The sequence below is a fragment of the Sinocyclocheilus grahami genome, unplaced genomic scaffold (assembly GCF_001515645.1).
Source record: "Sinocyclocheilus grahami isolate Dianchi unplaced genomic scaffold, SAMN03320097.WGS_v1.1 scaffold44.1, whole genome shotgun sequence".
In the NCBI taxonomy this organism is placed as follows: Eukaryota; Metazoa; Chordata; class Actinopteri; order Cypriniformes; family Cyprinidae; genus Sinocyclocheilus; species Sinocyclocheilus grahami.
Genome location: NW_015505223.1, coordinates 1376870 through 1382981, shown reverse-complemented (window position 1 = coordinate 1382981; position 6112 = coordinate 1376870).

Below are 6112 nucleotides of genomic sequence, written 5' to 3'. Positions count from 1 at the left end.
TTTAAATTATATAGTACTATTGTTAGTGTTCATTATGGTAGTATTAGTTGTTAAAATTAATTTATACAGATTCTTTATTATCAAAACGAAGGAAAAATTATAACTATATTACAGTCATGAGAATGAGATTTTTTTGCAGAGAAATTGGGGTGGACCAATGCACTTAATTGTTATGAAAATAATGTCACAATATGAAAAAAGTCATGTTTAATTACATTTTTTATTTGACATTTCTTCATGAGATTCACCTTATTAAAGTACTCTGCTGGAGTACAGCTCTTTTAAAATTAATTATTATGTAATGCAAAATTAGGTCTGATGCAGTTATTTGTGACATGTCACATTGCTTTAAAATATATTTACGTGTTTACGTATTTTTTTCGAAATTTCACGCAAACCCAATCGCGTTGAAATATCTGGAATGTTCTTGGCCCAATCACATCCCTGCGCCAGCTGAAGGGTATTTATGCATCAAGTTGCTTTCCACATTTTTTTTTTCTCGTGCCTCATCTCTCTCAGTCTATTGAGAGCCTATGCCAAACCAGGGGTCCCGCCTGTGTACGGGGACGTGGATAACATCACTACATGTATGGATGAACTTATGTACTGTAAAACATATAAGCTAGAAACAATTTTCTCTTCGATCAGTAATCACACAAAGAGAATTGTTTCCTTTATGTTGTCGTATTGTGCTTTGCATTAGATAAATGCAATTTTTCTACTTAGTGCCGTGTCACGGTTGATAAGCTAAATCGCTGAGGACAGGTGTTACTGTTCACAAAAACTGGCAGCTGATCGCTTCCTGTCGAAATGAAGCTATCTGGACATCATTTTACCGATACGTCATCGAAGGCTTCAACTCTGTCATTAATGGGACTGTGCTTAAGTTTCTTTTTCGAGTAGGGTCAAGTTAATCTACCACATGGAGTGAATTTCCTTGACATCGTCTTGCCTTTTTACATCTGGTCTTAAAGGGAAAGTTCACCCATAAATGAAAAATAAATGTTTATCTGCTTACCCCCAGGGCATCCAAGATGTAGGTGACTTTGTTTCTTCAGTAGAACACAAACGAAGATTTTTAACTCTAACCGTTGCAGTCGGTCAGTCATATAACGGAAGTAAATGGGAGTCAAAAGACATACACAAACAAAACCAAATTAAACCCTGCGGCTCGTGACAATACATTGATGTGTAAAGACATGAAACGATCGGACTGTGCAAGAAACTGAACAGTATTTATATCGTTTTTTACCTCTGATTCACCGCAATGTCCGAACTGTCCTGAGCGCATTTGCGTCTTCTTCTTCAGCTGGCGCGTGACACGCCATCTTCTTCTTCTTGCTTTGCGGTGGATCGCAGACTTATAAGTGCACCTATCTCTCAATTGGACCATTGACACTCTATCTACAATCTCAATTAGGAGTGTCAATGGTCCATTTGAGAGATAGGTGGCGGTAATGCACTTATAAGTCTGCGATCCGCCGCAAAGCAAGAAGAAGAAGAACAACGTCACGCGCCGGCTGTCGAGAACGCACTCAGGACAGTTCAAACATTGCAGTGCATCAGAGGTAAAAAAATATATAAATACTGTTCAGTTTCTTGCACAGTCTGATCGTTTCGTGTCTTTACACATCAATGTATCATCACGAGCCGCAGGGTTTAATTTGGTTTTGTTTGTGTATGTTTTTTTGACTCTCAAAGCCGTGATGCCCATTCACTTCTATTATAAGACTGACAGACTGCAACGGTTTGAGTTAAAAATCTTCATTTGTGTTCTACTGAAGAAACAAAGTCACCTACATCTTGGATGCCCTGGGGGTAAGCAGATAAACATCAAATTTTCATTTTTGTGTGAGCTATCCCTTTAAGTACTTTATGCATTATTTTTGTTCCCTTTACTTAGTAGCTCATGTAGGCTTTCTTGAACTATCAGGTGCTCTACATGCTTAGTATCTGGACTTATCAATACTCTAAACTTTGTAGCATTTTCTGAATGATCACGTAGGTACATCTTGTTTAATATCACATTGAGAGCATCCTGATTTACAGTGTTTCAACTAATAATGTCATGTAACATCTTTTTCTTGTTCTCTCTTTTTTTTTTGAAGAGATATGTCTGTTTTGGGGAATTATAACATTATTTTCCCTTGCAAGGGCTCATCCTTGATATTTCTGCCGCCACCTTCATCCCAATAAAAGCGTTAAATTATTTCCTTTACCTACAACATCATGTTAATGCATTAACAGTTTTCATTTATACAGATCATCCGACTATAGCTGCTCTCATAGCATATAGATGGTCAAATTTAGATTATATTTTTGAATAACTGAAAAATGCTATTTTCCTATGTAAGAAAATAAAGTTGAAAAAAAAAACAAAAAAAAGAACCTTTTGGAAAAGCTGTGATATGTCACTTTTAAGGTTTAGACAAGTCACAATGTAGTCTCTTCAGTATATCTATCATTTATCTAAATGTCAAAGTGAATGCATTATATAATATTTCATTTGGTAACATTTCAGAATGAGTTTCTTTTCACTCAAATAGTATTTTATATGTATTGATGGGTTATGTCATTTTATTATGGTCATAGGTGAAATGAGACCAGAAACAAAGTCACCTACATCTTGGATGCCCTGGGGGTAAGCAGATAAACATCAAATTTTCATTTTTGTGTGAGCTATCCCTTTAAGTACTTTATGCATTATTTTTGTTCCCTTTACTTAGTAGCTCATGTAGGCTTTCTTGAACTATCAGGTGCTCTACATGCTTAGTATCTGGACTTATCAATACTCTAAACTTTGTAGCATTTTCTGAATGATCACGTAGGTACATCTTGTTTAATATCACATTGAGAGCATCCTGATTTACAGTGTTTCAACTAATAATGTCATGTAACATCTTTTTCTTGTTCTCTCTTTTTTTTTTGAAGAGATATGTCTGTTTTGGGGAATTATAACATTATTTTCCCTTGCAAGGGCTCATCCTTGATATTTCTGCCGCCACCTTCATCCCAATAAAAGCGTTAAATTATTTCCTTTACCTACAACATCATGTTAATGCATTAACAGTTTTCATTTATACAGATCATCCGACTATAGCTGCTCTCATAGCATATAGATGGTCAAATTTAGATTATATTTTTGAATAACTGAAAACTGCTATTTTCCTATGTAAGAAAATAAAGTTGAAAAACAAAACAAAAAAAAGAACCTTTTGGAAAAGCTGTGATATGTCACTTTTAAGGTTTAGACAAGTCACAATGTAGTCTCTTCAGTATATCTATCATTTATCTAAATGTCAAAGTGCAATCAAAGTGAATGCATTATATAATATTTCATTTGGTAACATTTCAGAATGAGTTTCTTTTCACTCAAATAGTATTTTATATGTATTGATGGGTTATGTCATTTTATTATGGTCATAGGTGAAATGAGACCGTCATGAGATGATCTACAGTGAGTATAGAAAAGAACCTCCCCCCCTTTAAAATAACCACAGTTTGTTGCTTTGTAACCTGAAATGAAGATGGACAGTTTGTTTTATCCAGCTGTATTTACTCAGTGCAACTTATATAACACCAACATGTCAGGAAAAACACAGAATCACAGAGTTGGAAAAAGGATCACCCCCTTGTGTCAGTATTTTGTTGAACCACCTTTTGCTTTAATCACAGGCCGTGCAAGAACATTCACCTTTTTCTCCTTCAACCACTGTGTGCTCAGTTTTGCTGTGTGCTCTGGGTCATTGTCATGTTCGAAGGTAAACCTTCTTCCCATTTACAACTTTCTGTCAGAGGGCAGCAGATTTTCCTCTAGAATTTGATGATATTTTGCCCCATCCCTGTTTCCTTCTATCCTGACGAGTGCTCCAGTCCCTGCTGCAGAGAAACACCCCAAAACAGGATTTTACCAGCTCTGTGCTCTACTGGAGGATTGCTGTTGTTTGGATGGTGAGCTGTACTGGATTTCTGCCAGACATTTCATTTGGTGTTGAGGCCAAATAATTCAATTTTAGTCTAATCTCATCTTCAAGGTGTGTTTTGGCAAAGCTCAGTCGTGACTGCATGTGGCCTTTCTTGAGGAGTGGCTTTTTTTCTTGCAATCCTCCCATATTTGTGGAGAAGTTGTGATATTTTTGACACATGCACACAATGACCACTCTTTGTCATAAATTCCTGCAGCCGCTTCAGAGTTGCTGTAGTAGGCCTCTTGGTCGCCTCGCTGACCAGTTTCCTTCTGGCTCTTTCATCCAGTTTGGAGCGACGTCCTGATCCAGGGAGGGTCTGTGTTGTACCAAATACTAGTAATGTTACGTTCTGTGCCGAGGCTTCGAAGCGTGTGTCGAGAAATCCCGGCAGCTTTCAGTGAAGCACGTATCGAGGCTTGTATCGCTTTAGAGCAATGATGACGTCCGAAGCCTCACTTGGCCTGACTAGTTCAGGAAGCGGTTCGAATCTTGTAAATTCACAGTTTTCTTACCCTGTTAAACTCAGCCACTTTCCAGTTTTAGACTAATAATATTGCCCCTCCTGCCTATTACGAGCAAAGGCTTGATTTACACACATTTGATAGCCCCATTCATTTCAAGCCGATACGTTTATTACACAATTATGTTGTATTATGTTATACAATCATCATAAAATACACATTATATTCATATAAATAGATTAGTCTATGTGGAAATCGATTTTTTTCTTCTTCACCGTTATTTCTAAGCCTTAACTGGCACAAAACTGTGTATCATATCATCTGTAATGTATCTGCATGTTTTACACTCTTTGGTCATCAGGTGGTATTGTGAGCAAATGAAGCCTCGAGAAATGAACCCTTTTGTGAACCGCTTGGATGAGAAGCTTCTATGCTTTACGAGGCTTCTTCTCGCCATCACTACCAAATACCTTCCACTTCTTAATAATAGACTTCACTGTGCTTCTAGGCTTTGATAAAGCCTATGAAATGAAATGACTTGTGCACAACTTTATCCCGGCGATCTTTTGACAGTGCCCTGCCACCCATAGTTGATTGTTTGCTTCAGTTACACTACCAAGAACAGAAATGCTCCAGCTAATCAAAATGAGCACAGCTGATCACAGATAAAAGTCAAATGGCTTTGTGTGCCATTGAGAAGGTGATTAGCTACACCTGATTGAGTTTACAAATCATTTTTACAAGGGGGGTGATCCTTTTTCCATCTCAGTGATTCTGTTATTTTTTATTTTATTTTCTGACATGTTATAAGTTGCACTTAGTAAATACAGTTGGATAAATCAAAAACTGTGTCTATCTTCGTTTCAGGCTGCAAAGCAACAGAATGTGATTATTTTAAAGGCGTCTGATTCTTTTCTATACCCACCAGTGTTGCCAACTTAGCAATTTTGTTGCTAGATTTAGCAACTTTTCAGACTAGCCTAGCAACTTTTTCTTCCAAAAGCACCTAGCAACAAATTTTGCAATTTATTTAAATTTATTTGGCAACATTTAGCAACTTTTGATAAGTGACTCAAACGATACAAAAAGGCACACATTTTCCATCTAAATGACACAAAAAGAGGAAACCAAAGGCGCCTAGCAGTACACGCATCACATGAAATAAGTTGGCTGCTATTAGCAATTGTTTAATTTAATAATAATAATTGAATAATTGTTCATTTATGATACACCTTGTTAGTAGCTTGTACTTGAGTTTGATGATATGTTAGTGCACGGTAAGAAAAATATCTAGAAAAATGTAGTAATTTTCCAGGACATTATCCATTGTAACCCTGTAACCCGAAAACACAAAATTTACACGTAATTTAAAATGTAGGTAAAAAAATGTGTGAATAATAATTACGGAAAATTAGAATAGATTTTGCCCTATTTTTACAGACTTTTCTTAGAGTGTAGCATACGAACTACTAATACACGGCTTAAATCTATAATTGTTCAGAATGAGTAGTTTTACTAGTTTACTTGCTAATAAAAATTTTAATAAATTGTAATTGTTAAAAAAATTTGAAAGTGTTAAATAATTCAATGTTGTATTTAAAATTAGTTATTTATATTTTAATATTATATTATGCATTTATATTATTTTATAAACACATCTAAATTAACATATTTACTTTTTTT